This window comes from Mus caroli, chromosome 8, assembly GCF_900094665.2.
Source record: "Mus caroli chromosome 8, CAROLI_EIJ_v1.1, whole genome shotgun sequence".
In the NCBI taxonomy this organism is placed as follows: domain Eukaryota; kingdom Metazoa; phylum Chordata; class Mammalia; order Rodentia; family Muridae; genus Mus; species Mus caroli.
Window position 1 is genome coordinate 42,744,719 of NC_034577.1, and position 18,203 is coordinate 42,762,921.

The following is an 18,203-nucleotide window of genomic DNA, read 5'->3' on the forward strand; positions in this document are numbered from 1 at the left end:
GAAGAGAAAAGGATTAGAAGGAAAGGTATTCAGCACTCGGGATGGAAAAATAGGCTGTCAAGTGATTATCTCAATTTTCAAGGTTGTTATCTCTAAAATATTCTGTGGTGCATATTCATATTGTTATAGGAAGGACACTTGGTTTGGCAGACACATCCCTGGAGTTGAAATAATTCAATCTACTCCAAATTCCTAACGGCTTGCTGCATGGCCCATATGGTACTTCTGCCAGGCTCCCAAAACCAAATCATCCAAATTTGGACACATTTTCTTCCAGCCCCTCTTTCCTTATAACCCATCATGCTTCCAGCAGTCTCTCTACATATTGTTATTTCTGCGTGGTCAGCCAAGCTGGAAGATCTGGCTGTCTCCCTATAGCCATTTGGAACCCTTTGCTCATCCCTGTACAGCCTAGGCTCCCGGTCTTGTATACTATTTGAGTAGATTTACGGATAGGTCGGACACCTAATCTGAACTCCCCAATCCTCCTGTGTCTGAATTTTTCTGAGCACTCACATTTCATAGAATCTTGGCTCTTCAGATTAGGGACTGTCACCATATACTTACCCTTTCAGCTCCAGTCTTCCTCAAGCAAAAGTTGCATGGGAAATATCAATGCAGCTTCTTCAAGACCCATTGAAATTGTCACTGTCTCTATTTTGAACCATGATTCTGTCCTCTGTGACCTCAGAATTCCTTAATTTTATATTTGATCATTTTCTTCCCATTCTTATTTTATCAGTTTTATAGGTATGCTTCTTTTACCATGCTATATTGTGTCGTGGTTAGACGTTGGGTAGCAAATCTCTTTGATTCTTAAATGTCCAAGTGCAGTAACATATGTAAATAATTACCCTTGAAAGCATTTGTTGGTTGGTAACCTATTGCTATATAAACATACACTGCCTTCCTTGCAATGAAGACGTTGTGAAGGGGAAGCCTAATAATCTAGGATTTTGAAAGCATGGAGGATAAGTTTTCAGAGTCATTCTTTCTTCACTAGGTGCCAGGTATTGCAGACATCTGGGCTGGTGTTAGAAAGCCATCTTCTACAATAGGCTTGTATGGAAGGTAGCTATTCCCTTTCACAGTTGGTGAAACCAGAGATTCCAGAGGTCAAAACCCCAAACAATCATAGTCTAGATGAATTGAATGAGAAGAGAAGAATAACTAAATAGAAACAAGAAAGAAGAAAAAAGGAAAGGGTGGGGGGAAGATAAGAAAAGGTAGAGAAGTGCCTAATGTCAAATAATTAAGCAGGGTGGTGAGCAGTATGGATTACTACAGGTGCTTTCTGATGTATCTTAAGGAAGAAACAACAAGAGATAGCTATATCAGGGTCCTGAGGCTATGCCAGTGACTGGCAAATACAGAAGTGGATGCTCACAGTCATCTACTGGATGGAACACAGGACCCCCATTAAAGGAGCTAGAGAAAGAACCCAAGAAGCTATAGGAGGAACAACAATATGAACTAGCCATTCCCTTCCTCCCCCAGAGCTTATGTCTCTAGTTGCATATGTAGCAGAGGGATGGCCTAGTTGGCCATCAATGGGAGGAGAGGCCCTTGGTCTGTGAAGACCAGTACCAGGGAATGCCAGGGCCAGGAAATGGGAGTGGGTGGGTTGGAGAGCAGGATGGGGGGAGGGTGGGGAAGGTCTAGGGGACTTTCAGGATAGCATTTGAAATGTAAATGAAGAAAATATCTAATAAAATTTTGAAAAAAAAAGAGGAAAAAACAACAGCTTCCCCATGGAATTGTTTGAGGCAGGGGTATCGGGGTACAGTGGGAATGTTATAGAGATGGTGCAGAGATTTGGAACTGCACAATGGCCTTTTAAAGAACGGGCGAAAAATGCAAAGTATTCACTGTCCATCCAGTGGGAACCTCCCTTGGTCTGGAAACAACAAACAGTCTGGAAATGAAAACCCTGTCACTTGCATAGTTAGCTGGGGCCAGCATCTCTGCCATTCCTCCCTTTGCCTTCCTTTCCCCTTGCTAATGGCTTCCTTTGATGCACAGCTTTTTAGGCGGATGTGATTCAGTTTGGCCAACCTTTGCTATTGTTAACTGTGGTCACAAATCCCTTGAAGTTGACAATGAACGATGGAGTAAACAAGCTTAGGTTTACATTTAGTCTTTGCTCCATCTCCAGTTTAATTTTGTATGGGGTTGAAAGATAGGAAACAAGCGGGGCAGGGAGGCAGAGGCAGGCAGATTTCTGAGTTCGAGGCCAGTCTGGTTTACAGAGTGAGTTCCTGGATAGTCAGGGCTACATAGAGAAACCCTGTCTCGGAAAAAAAAAAAAAAAAGAAAGAAAGAAAGATAGGAGACTTTTTGTTTGGTTTGTAGTTTTTGTTTTCCTTTTCCCTTATAAGTATGTTTGCATACTCAGTTTTCCCATCACCTCCGAGTGAAGTCTTCCCCTTTTCAAATGGTTTTCCTCAGAGAATCTGTGGCGTTTTTGAAGTTGAGTACATTTTTAATTTATAGGTTCTCTATTCTATCTCATTGGTTTATTTGTCTGTTTTTACGCCAGAATCATGCTGTTCTGATGACCATTGCTTTGTACAATATTTTAAAGTTAGGAATTGTAAATACTACAGATTTGTTCTTTTCCACCAAGTTTACAGTGGCATTTATGGTATTTGTAAATCCGCAAAGATTTTAGGAGTTTATTTTTATTTTTATTTTTCTGTGAAGAATGTTAGTAATATTTTCCTAGGAATTGCTTGAAATCTGTAAATCACATTAAATAAAAAATAATGGTTTAAAAATTAATTTTTCCAATACATAACATAGATTCTAAGTCCAATTTTTCTGTGTGTCCTTCATTTCTATTCATCAATATTTTGAAATTCTTATTCTTGACTTCCTTGGTTAAATTTATTTCTATAGATTTTAATTTTATGTTTCTATCATGAATGGGGTTGTTTCATGCATTCTTCTGCAGGCTTTGCCTACGGGAACTGTTGTAGGCTTTTCCATAGCATTTATTCGATCGTGTGCATGTGCGTGTACGTGTGTGTTTTATGTGTTTACACATCTGTTCAGGCTTTTCTTTCTTTAAAATCATTTGAACATTTTTATTTTTCATAAAGATACTTATGGAATTACCATTCATTTCCCTCAGGACTGACGTTTTCTGTAATGCATTACTTTTTTTGGTACATTGAATTTGTGTTTTGGTTTCTTTCAAGAAAAATATTAATTTCATTTTCAATTTCCTTGTTAACCCATTGGTTATTCAAGAGAATGTTGAGTAATCTCCATCTGTCTTCCCGCTTGCTGAAATTCTTACTGCTGATTTTCAGGGGTTTTTTTCCATTATGGTCAGGAAAAAAATGCATGCTATGAATTAAGTTGTTTTTGTTTGTTGAGACATGGCTTGTAGCTTAATATGTGGTTTATCATAGTCAGATGAAAGGAAAGTATTCACTGTAGTGCTGACTGGGGTGTACTCTAAGTGGCTATTAGGTCCAATTGGCCAAAAGGATAGTTTGTTTAGCTCTGTAGTTCATTGTTGATGCATTTGTCAAGAAGATCTCATCTATCTGTGAAACTGTGCTGCAGATATTATTCATTTACTACAGTTATATTAGATTCTGTCTCTAGTTTTAGATAGTGTGCTTGCTTTATAAAAGATATTGTTCCAATATTAATACCCATATATTTCACCATTATTTTATCTCTTGTTTCATTGATTCATTATTTATTATTATTATTACATAATAACAATTGTCTGGATTTTGTACAGCTTTGGATTTAAATACTTTTGCCTAATTGGTATTATTTAGTTTGCATAATAGATCTTTTTTTATCCTACACTCTCAGTATATATGCATATTTATTACCAGAGTATAGTTCTTAAAGGTAATATGGTTTTGGGATTTAATTTATCACCTATTAATCTGTCACCTATTGTTTTAAATTTAATTGTTTAATCTAGTTACACTTAAGGTATTATTGAATGATGAATCTGTATTCCTGTTATCTTGTATAGTTAGTCAAACTTCCAGAACTGCTCAAGTATTTTCAAGGTCCAAAGGCAAACTGATAAGGTTTCCCGTTTTGTTCTTGGAGGCTTCAGATGGCTGTTTCCCACGCTTACTGGTGAATGGGCAGAGCTGCTGATCTCCTACCCTGAGACTCTGAGTGAACCACTCTAAGTGCTACTCAGATGCTCCTTAGCAATATGGAAAGGTGAGACACATCATAACTGTTAGGGACACGGACAACTGCTTCATAGGACCTGAGTGAATCTGGGTTTTATATGGTTCCATGCAGCCAGAGCCTGTATGGAAGAGGGTGTAGCATGTCTGGGTTCTTTCTCCAAGGCCAAGCAGCCATCTGTCAGTTCACCAAATCCAACCAACAGAGGGTGAGGTTCACAGTTCTCTAGAACTAAATGTTTCAAATGCTTCCACTCTCAGCAGGAATCCTGATTAAACATAGCCCAATGAGCAAAAGAAAGCAGACAAAAGGCCAACATTCTCAATGCTACTCATTATTGAGGAAATGCAAATAAAAACCACAGTGAGGTGCCATCTCATTTCGACCAGCTCTATCAGGAATGTACAGGAAGAGATTGAAACCACCAGGTTAAAGAGACATCTACAGGCCCGTCATTCTTTCAACATTATTCTCGATACCAATGATATGAAATCAATCTGAGTGTCCATCACTTGATACCCAGAAAAAGAAAATGTGGTCTATATATGAAAATAGAACGTAGCTCAACCAGTGCTGCTACACTAACATGCATAGGTCTAGAGGACAATGTGATATAAAATAAATCAGGTACATAAGACATCTACTGAATTTCTAACTCCCACGCAAAAAGTAAGAAGTCGATCTCATGTCTGTGGAGCTGGTACAGTAAGTAGATTGCTTGCAACACACACATAAGGACTTGAATTGTTTTCAGACAGGTGTGTTGGTTATACCAGTGCCCAGGAACTGGAGACAACAGATTCCCTGGGGATTGTTGGCTCCGACTGGCTGAATTTGCAAGCTGCAGCTTTTGTGAGTTATCTTGTCTCAGAGATAACATGGAGAAATGTTTGAGGAGGGTTCCTCGTATCATCCTCAGGACCCTACATGTACATAGGTACACATGGACCTCCCCATACAGGGACATGGATATAAACATCCTCAAACACAGAGTTGAACTCTAAGACGTAGTGACTACAGTCTACTAGAGGGTTCCGGAGGGGTGTGAGTGGAGAGAAGATCATTAATGGGCATAGACACTACTGTGGGATAGGGAGGAATAGCTTTTAACATCCTGTATCTCCGCAGGAGAACTATACTAGGTGACAATTAATAGCATATTTCAAAATAGTGACACTGTAAGGGATCTGAATGTTCCTAACATAAAGGATTCATGTTTGTCTAAGATTACAGATATAATAGTTACACTGGCACCATCATATTGTTCACATGTATGGAAATCTTCCATCATACTCCACGTATATGTAAATGTATATGTATATTTTGTATGTTGTATGTGTATATGTATGTATATGTGTATGTGTGTGTATGTATGTGTATGCATGTGTGTGTATGTATTTGTATATATATATGTGTGTGTATGTGTGTGTGTGTGTGTGTGTATGTACCTACATGTATATATGTGTTTGTGTGTGTGTATTAGTGTATGTTGACTGAAAAGACAAATATGTAAGAAATCCCTGGTAAATTAATAATCACTTTGACTTTAGAACACAGAGCTTCTCTAACATACCAATGGCCTTAGGGATTATAGTCTCCTGTCACCTGGATTAGATTCCTTTTGTTTCTTCCTTCCTGAGAAAGGCGATGCTGTCCTCCTAGTAGTTTTTGTTTTTCTGTCTTACTCTTCCATTGATGCTGTAATTGAACTTACTTACGATTCAGCAACTTGAGAAAACAAACCTTTATACTTAGAAGGCTTGGAGGTCAGAAGCCCCAAAATGAATTTAAAGAAGTAAACTGTGAGTGTTAGCAAGCCTAATTTCTCCTGGAGTCTCCAGGGGTGAGGTTTATTTCTTTTGCCTTCTTCCTGTTTTCCATGGATCAGGGTCAGAGCAGCACCTTCAATTGCAGCCATATACGTTTTCTGTATTGTTGACGTTCCATTTTCTCTCATGTAATGACCCTGGTGATTGCACTGGGCTCACTGGAATAATCAAGAATGATCATCCAATTTCGGAATTCTTTTTTTTTAACATTCTTTCAAATATTTATTAGATATTTTCTTTATATACATTTCAAATGCTATCCCAAAAGTACCTTATACCCTCCCTCCGCCCTGCTCCCCTACCCACCCACTCCTGCTTCTTGGTCCTGGCATTCCCCTGTATTGGGGCATATAAAGTTTGCAATACCATGGGGTCTCTCTTTCCAGTGATGGCTGACTAGGCCATTTTCTGCTACATATGCAGCTAGAGATACAAGCTCTGGGGGTACTGGTTAGTTCCACCAAACCTAGACACTATTGCATATGCAAGAAAGATTTTGCTGAAGGGACCCTGTTATAGCTGTCTCATATGAGTCTATGCCAGTGCCCGGCAAATACAAAAGTGGATGCTCACAGTCATCTATAAGATGGAACACAGGGCCTCCAATGGAGAAGCTAGAGAAAGCACCCAATTTCGGGATTCTTAACTTTATCTTACACAGCCCTTTGCGATGTGCCACAGATTCTTGAAGTTAGGGTTATAGACATCCTTATAACCTGTTTTTGTTTGTTTGTTTTTGGTTTTTCAAGACAGGGTTTCTCTGTATCGACCTGGCTGTCCTGGAACTCACTTTGTAGACCAGGCTGACCTCGAACTCAGAAATCTGCCTGCCTCTGCCTCCTGAGTGCTGGCATTAAAGGCGTGCGCCACCTTTATAACCTGAATGGACTGGTAAAAGCAATTTTCTCTTTGGTGTAATAGTACAAGTGGAACCCTGATAAGTAACAGGGTTGAATAAGAAAATCCCAAAAATTCTAGTAACAAATAGACACATATTCCATTGGATATTTAAACTTAGTGTAACTGAGGAAATAATCCATTTCTATTATTCATTTAAAAATTTACTTAACCTTACTCAAAGTATATAACTAGTCAAAAATTCCCACAGCTCTTATAATTTTTATAGAAAAATGTTATTTGTGTCATTTAACCCACTTTTCTACTTAGTCGTCCTTTTAAGATTCAAATAGATGTCCTATGTGTAAAATGTTTGACTTTCTTCTAACTGCATGTATTGTATCTCTAACCATTTCCTACCCAAATGAGGGCAAAATGGCTCTCTGTAACTTCTTCCTCCGTGAGCTTCTTCAGGCAAATTCATCAGTGGAGCCCCTCATGTGATAGACTGGCAGTTAAAAGACTCAAATGTCAAGATGTTTTTATCCGTGCCATCAACATAACTTTCAGAGCGAGCAGTTCTCTGTTTATGTCAAATCTCCAGCCTGGATATTTTTCCTCCCCATCATAAACGACGAAATTGCTCACATGCTAATGCAAACTTTTTGTTGTCCAATCATTCACATGTCTCATCTCAAATATCCTTCACCTGCTAGTGAGGATGATGGGCTGCATCCTGTGGCTGATGAACACCCATTAGCCTTGAGAAGCAAATATACCCCCTTGTGGGCATCCAGCGTGTGATCATAATAGAATTCCATTTTGTGGTTTGTGGAAAACGAAGTGTTTTAGAAGCAGCCCACGTGTTTTCGGTTTTCATACCAGCACTCACTCGTTCAGCCTCTGAGCTGCTCACTTGTATGCTGGTATGTAGCCCATTTTCACACGCAATTGAAGAGAATATGTAGGCCGAATCTAGCTAGTCGGAAAAAATGAATTCATATATTTTGAGCATGTGCCTTGCTGTGGAGTACAAAATACCCAGGTAGACATCTCAAATCACTGTGAAACTTTATTATTAAAGAGAGACTAGAGAGTTCAATATCTTTCTCTGTGCTTTCCAACTTTATTTTATGGAATTCTTTTTCACTTTAAAGATGAATCAGTTTCATAATCACTGATATGATGACCAATTTTTATATGTCCTGTTTTATTTGTCTTTGGCAAAAAAACCCATTTAAGATTCATTGGGGGTGAGGTTTCAATGTACACCTTAATATTTAAACTTAATGACTTATATGCCCAAACCCATGAACATCTGTGAATGAAGAGATAAAGCATATTGATTTTAGCAAGGGCCTTCACTGAAATGTGGGTGTCACTGCATCAGTTTACAGTTTTAATGGCCTGCTGCAGTTCAGAAATGAAAATAAATAAATAAGAAAACATTCGTTACCTGGAAGCCTCTTAGACTTACAGAAATGTAATCAATTTTTTATCGGTGGCTAGGCACGGGAAGCCAGTGGTAGATTGTCTGTCCTCAGTTCCACTTGTCTTCTTGTTAAAATATTTAGGGAGCTCCCGTGGGAGATACTGTACCTAGATTGAACCTGTTTACATTAGGGACTGAGACATTGGTTCTTTGTATTCTGTAGCTGCAAACACGTCCTTGTCTCCTGTAATCTCCTCCCCTAGAGGAATCCAGGATGGATTGTAACTCTGCTTTGCTGACTGAACACCCTTCTACCAACTGACTGGAGACACGGGTTGTACCACTTCGAGTCCTAGTCAAATATATCACAAAGTTTTGCATCATTTAACATTAGTTCCTGTTCAGGTGGGAGTACACTATTTTGATGTCTACTATTTTCTAATCATTTTGCTTTGTTTCCTTTTTTTGTTTTGTTTTGTTTTGTTTTGTTTTGTTTTGTTTTGTTTTTGCTGGCTGAAAATAAATAGCCAACAGGAAAACGTAGAAGTTCTCTGGTGACTGATAACATGTTTTATCTAATATTGCATTAAAATATTTTGAAGTCTTCTTTTTTAGAAAAAAAACTAATTTACCCATGTTTAGGAAAAACTATTAAACTTTTAAAAAAAACTACTAAACTATTAAAAAACTATTAAACTATTGTTTAAACATAGTCTACGTGATGGGAAGATTAAAAAGTCAGTTTCTCCTGTAGATGGGCTTGTCACTTACCTAGTAAGAAGAGACATACTTTCAAATAAATATAATTCATGATCAAAATGAAGAGATAGCATTGGGAATAAAGAAAAGTCAGCCAAGATATGGGAGCTCCTGAGAAAGCAATGGAGCAGAAGCATGCTTTGTGAAGGAGAAAGAACACTTGTGGTGAATGCAAGTACACACCGAGTAACTACTGCTAAGACGTGCATACTGAGGGATGGCAGCTCTGTGCAAGAGACCTGTCTCAGCACGTGAGTGATACTTTAAAAACTTTAAATAAAAATGAATGGATTACAAATGTAAAGTGTCTATGTGGAAGCATGAGTGTTGACGCATGTGTAGAACTGCATCCCCTAATTCAAAGGCTTTCTGACCATGTAGGGTTTAGGGTGATGGTGGTGACACATGGTGTAGCTGGGCAGAAAGAATGGACATATGACCCAGTTTTTAACATGACATTTGTATGGGGGGTTCATGATGTGGCTACTGTCAAAACAGCTTTCTGGGGCCTCATTGAAAGGTGGGATTTATAACCAGACATAAGAATTTCTGAAGCAAGGGTTGGAGGTATAGCTCAATGGTAGAGTACTTGCCTGGAATATAGTAGACCCTGGATTTGTTTCTTAACTCAGGAAAACAAGTATAACAACAACAAGAAGGAACAGTGATGGCTCAGGGAGACAGAGAACTTCTGATTGCTGATGGCCAACTACAGAGCAGGCACAATGTGAGTTCTTTACATGCATTACTCCATTTCAGTTATTTACAAAGAAGGGGACATGGGCTTAAAAGGCATTGCCCGAACGTAACTGCAGCTATGTGTTTCTTCCACTGGAAAAGTCCCAGCACATTTGGGGCACTTAGGGCAAATCGTAATGTGGCTTTCATATTCCTGGGAGAGAAATGAGAGGAGACTAAGCTGTTTTAGCAAAAACTGGATAGGCAGAGTGTCAGGATGAGAAACTTTCCTGGGATAATTTCATGTCAACATAAATGTCATCAATGAGAATTGGAGAAAGGAAACCAGATGTGAGAGGATGTAAAAATGGAAACTTCTGACTCCATATTGCTTCAGAATTCAGCCCGACTGCATTGCCACATTGGAGCTTTCTCCTCAAGGGTCTGCTGCAAATGGCTCACATGTGCAGTGAAAAAAAAGTCATCTCTTAGCTTCAGGAAGAGAGAAGCTAGGCTATCAAGAGGCATGCACACTCACACATGCATGCACATACACATATTCGCACAAACTCATACTCACACACATACACATAAGCACACAGCCATACACATACATGCACATATGCAAACACATACACACAGGCACAAACGTACACATACACACACACACACATATACACACACACATATGCACACACACACTCAAATATAAGTTTGTTAGTAAAGTTTAAACCTTAAAAGTGGAAAAACACAGCATGTTGTGAATGGGAATCTGAATATTATGAACAGAATCTGCAGTCTGTGGATCAGGAAAATCCCCCCTGAGGTCACAAGTTTTAGCTTTTACTTTTTGAAGGAAGGCAGATGGATAGAGGTCTTGGGGGGGGGGTGTCGATAGGCTAAGGCAGAACCTTCCAGATTGGCTTCACAAACATGGTTTATAGCAAAGGCTTGCACTAGAGGGGGATAGCATCTAATGTGGTATGTACTTCAAGAGCAGTGTCCAATATGCCAACAGATAGAAGTAGAAAATTAGCAGGTAGGTTCTGGACACATGATAAAAAGAATATATTGATGTTTAATATCCTGTTTTTGTTTTTTAAATTTGGGTCTCAGTAGCCTAGGCTGGTCTCAGAGTGGTAGGTAGCCAGGAAGCTCTGGAATTTCTGTGCCTCATCCTTCTCAAGTGATGGTATTATGGGCTTATAAGACCATCATGCCCTGCAGAATATGGTTTTTAATCTGAATCACAATGAAAAAAAGTAAGTGAAGGTTTTTAGGTTGGTGATATTTTTATTTGTAACCAATGCAGATAGGATCCATTTTTTGGGGGGAGGGGGCAGACATTGGCAGAGAGGAGGATATTTAGGCTACTACAGGTGGATGTTTAATGGTTCATGCTGGTGGCAGGATCGGGGCAAACAACCCCAAGTGAAGATGTACAGACTGAAGGGCTGGGTATAAAATCACAGCCTGAAGGGCTGGGTATAACATCACAGGAGAGGGAGGGCACTCTCAGTGTACTGGCAGATCTAAAAGAGAGCTCTCTATAGGTTCTGCCCCAGGTTCCTCCATTTTGAACTTCTCTTATAGGACCAAGCCTGGCACTCACCCTCTCTTGCTTTCCTTCATTCATTTTCACTTGTGTATATCTGTTTTCCTCTTTGTATCTGCTTCTCAATCCAGAATAAATGGCAATCTCTTATAAATTTGGAAGCCATGAATATGTCTGCTTGTTGTATGTAGTTCAGTTTGAATTCCACACCTTTTATCATTGTCCATTCATCTTATGTTTGCTGAGATCTGTTTGCTTATTTGTGTCTGGCTATCCCATATGTATAGCTAGAGAAAGCAGTTTTGTTTTCTTTGTCTATGTAAAGCTTGCCAACCAGTTGTTGTTAGGTGTGTTCAAAAGTCCGAATTATTTGTCAATTAATTTCACATGAGACTGCAGATAGCCAGTCTCCTCTAAGGAGAAGAAAAAAAAAAGAAATCTAAAGCATCAATAGAAGCCCTCCTCTATCCCACCCCGCATGCCTCACTAACTTAAATTATTAGCTAGTTCCTGTAGAGGTTGAGTTTAAAGTATGAGGCTGTACATTTTCTACTGAATTAACCAGAATTTAATCAATAATGGTGTGTTGAATTATTTAATTCAGGAGTGATGGGCTAGGTCTTCTGAAATAAAATGCATAGTATCACTCCAATGCCATTGTCTTGGGGGATGGAGAAAGGGAGGGAGCATGGAGTAGAAAGACTGAGGGAGAAGGAGAGACATTTTGTACAAGAAATAAGGGATGCCTCATTAATCGACTATTTTTGTTGTTAGACTAAACTTTAATTTACAGCATGAAGAAAAGTAAGGTAGGAAGGTACAAACAGGTGGATACACTTTGAATTAACCAAGATAGCTTGCACTTAATTTTTGAAGGTGTGTAATTAGCAGTGTGGCTTGGAGTTAAGGATACTGAAGTGCAGACAAGTGGATGTAACAGAATTTTAGTTCCACACATGTAAAACTGTATACTGGCCCATAGCAGGAACAAACACAAAGAGGAGGTAACTTTAGGAAGGAGAACTTGACAGTTCGGAATCACAATTCTTTCTAGCATGTATCTATAAAGATAACGCTTCTATTATCTCATTCAAAAATACAAAATAAACTATATTCTAATGCTATGCCCATTCTAATGATGAACACTCCATACTGTTCCTTTGTGGGTTGGAGAAAAAAGTACCTCTAATACGAAGTAAAATGCCAGATGAAATAAAAGTCACCTACTTGCTATTGCTGTGTAGCAATCTGTTTTAATTCCTGCATAGAATGGATTTAAGGGTCCTTCTTAAACTTGGGAAACATGTGTTGAAGATGCATCCTAAGGAATTCAAGTGGTAGGTGACTAAAGTACTTATGCAGGTGTACATAGGTCATTATATTAGTAAGAAAAAAGTATCTTGAAAATGCAGAGGTCTCGCTGACAATGGCGAGCCCAATAGATCAAGATGGGGTCTCAGAGAACTTCAAGTTGTGGTTACTGACTGCTCTCACTTTGTAACCCAGGCTAGCTTCAATCCTCCTATCTCAGTCTCTCCATTCTGGGATTCCAGGTGTGTGCCACCATGTCTGGCAGTTAAAATATGCTGGAATTTACACTCAAAACCCAAACCTGAACTACAAGGTGAGCCATTCCATTTTTTTACATGACAGACCTAAACTTGTCTTCTCCTTTCAGAGTCTTTTAGAAGTGTAAATGGTCTGCATAAGAAATCTCTTGCTGCAGTGTCTTCTGTGGAGACCACGGGTTTTATGGTTGAAGGGGAATTCCAGTGAGTGCAGTTATAGAAAAATCTTTATATCTTGTGAGGTTACATTATTCTTTCCATAATGTCCTTAGCCACAGACATTTATATAACTTGGCCAGCTTCGGTAGGATTTCCACATTCATCTCAGAGGAACACAATAGCTATAATGGTACCCATTATAACGACCATTCTTCTCAATTGTAAAGACACAGTGAACTTGTGAAGATGAAGCTGTGTCTTGATTGGCTGTTAAGTTGTGATCAATGAAAAGTATTTATGCTGTAATTTTACACCCAAGCAAGAACCAGGCATCCTAGTGATAAATCAGCATGTGCATACCGTCAAAAATAAAGTGTCTCACTTAGATAACTTAACTGAACTTTCTTTATGTCAACAGGGCACGGCATAAGTTACACTTAAGAAATAGAAGGAAGCAAAAGAAAAACCTAGACATTGTTTTGGTCATTGGGTTAAAGAGAATAACTGTATTATAATGCACAGAATCTAAAGAGCATGTGATCCTTCTCTAAATCACACCTTACCTGTGGCGAGTTATCAGTGGGAGCCCATGTTCTTCTTCCCTTTTATCTTAATCTCAGAAAAAGATGATAAACTGAGAACTACATTCAGTATCAACAACATTTCCTGGAAAGGGCCAGAATGTTGGCTTTAGAGGCCTTGTGTGGTTGATGCTACCACATGCTTCCTGACGGACAGCTCCTTAGAATGTAAAACCAAGATTTACCAAAGCAGCCTGTAGTTCACCCTGTGAACTATGGTTCAGTCTTTAGTCTTCTGATTTATACGAATGTGCAAGTTGTGAGACTTAATAAAAGAATTGCACACAACTCTTTGATCTCCTGTGCACCACACACTTTCATCTACCTGGAAAAGTGATCTGGAAGGTCTCTCAAGGTTTAAGAGCATGCTTAAAAACAGTGGCCAGGGCCTATCTCTGGGAAGCTGGCTGAGAAATGAAATGCAACCCGTGGTCGTCTTCCTGCATGCATGTGTGTAGGTTCTTGGTCTTGGGGGAGTCTGCTACCTCTGTCCTTCTCAGATTTAGAAGGCACTCAAAGAAAATAGAGTACAACTAAAAGATCTCTTTCCAACAACTCAAAGAAAACTTAGCTGCTTCCTTTTCAGATCCATACACACTTATTACCAGATCATGTCTCATGACTGCATGCCAAGCTGGCCTGCCTGCCAAGATAATTACCTTGTTGTCCAAAGTGGTACTGATTTGAAACCCTCTTTCCTTCAAGTCTAAAACAGTTACTTGCCTTTACAGTGTTGGTATTTTTCTTGTCAGCAGTCATATTCCAACAGCTGCCTTTTCAGTGATATTTTATTGAATGGACATATTCTGGAAATGCTATCTTCCATTAATGTTGAAGGAATACACATTGTATTCATAATAAGAGCAACAACAGGTTAGAGCTCTTGAGAGCCTCAAGCAGAGCATGTCCTCATTCCATCATAATAACAATCCATGAGGTAGACAGCATCTTTTCATGTGTGAGTGTGTGTGTGTGTNTGTGTGTGTATGCATGTGTGTGTATTTGTGTGTATGTGCATGTATGTGTGTGTATGCATGTGTGTGTATTTGTGTGTACGTGCATGTGTGTATGTTGTCACTGGATGCCCATGAACTGTGAGCATGTGTATATGGAATTATGTGTATGAATTGACATCAGGTCTCTTCTATCTCTCTCAATCTCAGGTTTTTGAGACAAGATCTCTCACCAAAACTGAGATCATCAATTAGCTATATAGGCTGGTCAATAAGCTCCAGATATCTGCCTATCACTGTGACTGGTCTTACAGCAGTGGCCTGCCATGCATAGCTTTTTATATAAGTGCCAAGGATCTGAATTGGGGTCCTCCTGTTTACACATAAATCTCTTTGCTGACTCAGCCTGACTCCAGCTCCAGTAGATATTATTATTATTATTATTATTATTATTATTATTATTATTATTATTGTTGTTGTTGTTATTATTTCAATTTTACAGGTAAAGAAAGTGAGAGTTAAGGAGTAGCCAGAGAGACATGAGTTGCTCCCTCTACACCAAATGCATTTCTCTCCTAGAAGCCTCAAGTGTACAAGGGAAAACATTAGGTTCTTAGCGTTTAATCATTTCCCCAATAGCTTTGGCTATAATTTGTTCAACTGTCAATTGCAATGAAGTCTAGATAGGACACATATATGGTCAGGTTACATCATTATTTGGTGCAGAGTTGGGAGACAGGTAGCTGCCCTCTGGATCAGGACTATGGCACCATGGCTACTGTTTTTAATCATTTAGTTGCAGTCACTGAAAATTCTCATTTCTCTTACCTCTGGAGGCGAGAGAATCCCTGGCAGTCCTGGGCTTGAGTCTGGCACTGTGGTAATTGCCTCCATCAGCAGCTGATCCTGGCAAATGCTTTCCTATTTGCCTGTCTCCACAGACCACTCCACTCACTGGAATTATCTACTTAGCTCCTGAGGGCTTATGAGTTTGTGACTCCTAATAGGCAGCACAGAGAGCGCATTGTGTTGTGACTCCTGTGGAAAATGTATAGACCTAGACAAAGCATGCCACGCAAGAGATTTATATCCTTGTAGTATAATTTAATAACCTCTTTGGAATTTCCTTTGTAGTCATCTATTATTATCCCAGGCATTTTCCAGCTAAGGAAACATTTGGCTGCATCTTAAGGTGCTTTATTCTCTCTGTTGCTTTACCACTTTGCATAGCTGGGTCGGCTCCTTATTCTGTACATGACTGAGGCAATACACATCTGCAGATATTTCCTGGTATATTTCATAAAAGTTGATAAAAGTAATTGTCAGAAATGATCATGCTTTGATTCAATAAGGCTACCGTTGAGGAATTAGGTACGCGATCCAAATGTGGTTTAAATGATTTGTTAGCATATCTGTCAACCGATTGTGGGAGCTATAAACCGGAGATGCATGTGTGGATGTACCATCTTGTTTTTGCAAATTTGACAGAAATAGCTTTTTTTTTTCTTGAATATATTTGACATTATTTTTGACATTGTTTATGCCAATCACATTTACTGCAAACTGCTTATTACTTTATTGCTGAAAATGGCAACACATACTTATTTAGCTTTTTATTTTAGAATCAGCAGGCTATCATTCGCTTTATTAATCAGATCCAACCTTGAGGATCATAGCCATCAGATTCAAGTTATCTAATTGCTGCTGCTCAGAAACCGAGAAATCAGTAATGCAGTTATCCCTTCTCCCCTGAGGAATTAGTGTTCCTAAGGACATTATATTTGCGATTGGAGAAAGACAGTCTTTCAACTTACATATTTTCCTATTGATAACCAAGCATAAGTGGCTTTCTATTATCATGAAGAGAGTCTGGCTGACCTTTCTTTATGCAGCACATATTCTTGCAATTTTCACATTTTAAAATGCTCTGATTACCTTGTATTTGCCGGGATCTCCCTAGCAAGCACTGTTGTATATGCTATAAAAGTAAAGCTACAATTGGTAACTCACCTGCCGTCATTTTATTAGCCCAGTGGAAAAGTCAATATTTCTAATTTGATGCCTTTGGACTTATGCCAGTGTTGATGGAGAATAAAAGCCCAACAAGGCAACATAAGACACGCTGATCCAAATCTACAAAGAGGGGGAGTGAAAGTCAAAGGGGTGAGAAAAAATGTTTTACTTGGGAGCCGGGATTGTAGAATGCAATCTGAGACACCAGAGTTATTATATCAGCCGGAGATGGTTTTTGACTTTTAAAGAGGATACTTGTAAACACCAAGACTGTCAGAAGAAGAAAAGACAGTTGGATGCTTTAGTTTCCAATGGAACACTTAACAGTTGTTTCCCAAGCATCATGGTAATGTCCTAGCCACGCTAATGGAAGCTTTGGTAAAATCCAAAGCTTCAACCCTTACTTGCATGGTTCAAGTGAGTGTTCTTGGCTGTGCCTTGCCTCAGTATCTTCACTCACAAGATAGGGGCTGGTTTTGATATGTAGAGTTTGCTCAGAGAGCTCAGAAGGGCTAGGTTCTGACTCCTAAATGATGTCCCTGGGCAGAGTTTCTCCTTTCAATGTATGCTTTTGCATTTTGTTACTTTAAGAAACTCTCTGGGCTGGCGTGGTGGCAAATGCCTTTAATCCCAGCACTTGGGAGGCAGAGGCAGACGCATTTCTGAGTTGGAGGCTGAGTTCCAGGACAGCTAGGGCTACACAGAGAAACCCTGTTTCGGAAAATAAATAAACATAAATAAACAAACAAGTAAATAAAACAAACTCAAGGAAATGCAAAAGAATAAGTAAGTGCAGTAAGGGCACTCTGTATTTTCAGTTTCCTTTCCTGTGCGAGCCTTGGAAATCATCAGAGAGAGTCCATGGAGAGAGCTGGTTTAAAATGTATCCCCATAGTTGCAAAGCCCAGGCAGGATTATTGTCTTGCAATCACCATGTATTAGTGGCAAATAGAAGGCCGTATTATAAAGTAACTAATGTCAGCCAGAGAACAAATATAGTTACAAACTTATGTATACTATTATTCATCCATTAAACTTGAAGGAAGACTGCAAATTTTAACATGATTTGCTGAAAATATATAATTAGATGTTTCAGGTGTATTGTGTTTTTCTTGGTCCCAGATTATCTTGCGTTGTTGTTGTTGTTGATGATGATGACACCTAAGTACAAAGGCGAAAGCCGATGCATTGGGTGTTCGAGCACATATTCATATCAGGTTTTATCTTACCCAAACTGAACCAGTCAGTCTGGTCTGAACCAGGCTAGTCTAAACTATTGAATCAACAACCAAAATCTATAGGAAAAGGAGAATGTATACTCATCTGGGTCATGGGTCACAAAATTTAACTAGAACTCATGACCCCTCTTCTGTTCCAAAAATATTGAAAGAAATATTGGCCAATTGAGCAGTCAGGATAATATTATTGGCATCAAGATAAGCTTCCTAATTTCCTCTATTGTATATAAGAGGGGCTCAGGTTGGGGGTGAGAACATTCTCCTTTTGATATTATATAAAAGTAAACTACCACCAGCCCCCCCCCCCAAAGAGCTAAAGGAACACAGGTTCCCATAAGCATTCAGGGAGAAGATGAAAGGCAATTTCCTAACTGGCTTCTATGTGGCATTAGACTCTCATGAGACTTCAATGTGGATTCTTATCGCCA

The 18,203-nt window shown here is 39.1% G+C and overlaps 1 protein-coding gene across 1 annotated transcript in view; it reads right to left on the reverse strand.

Annotated features, from left to right (window-relative positions):
* Tenm3 (teneurin transmembrane protein 3) overlaps positions 1-18,203 on the reverse strand; it is a 1,292,348-nt gene that overhangs the window by 933,012 nt on the left and 341,133 nt on the right. The window lies entirely within an intron of this gene.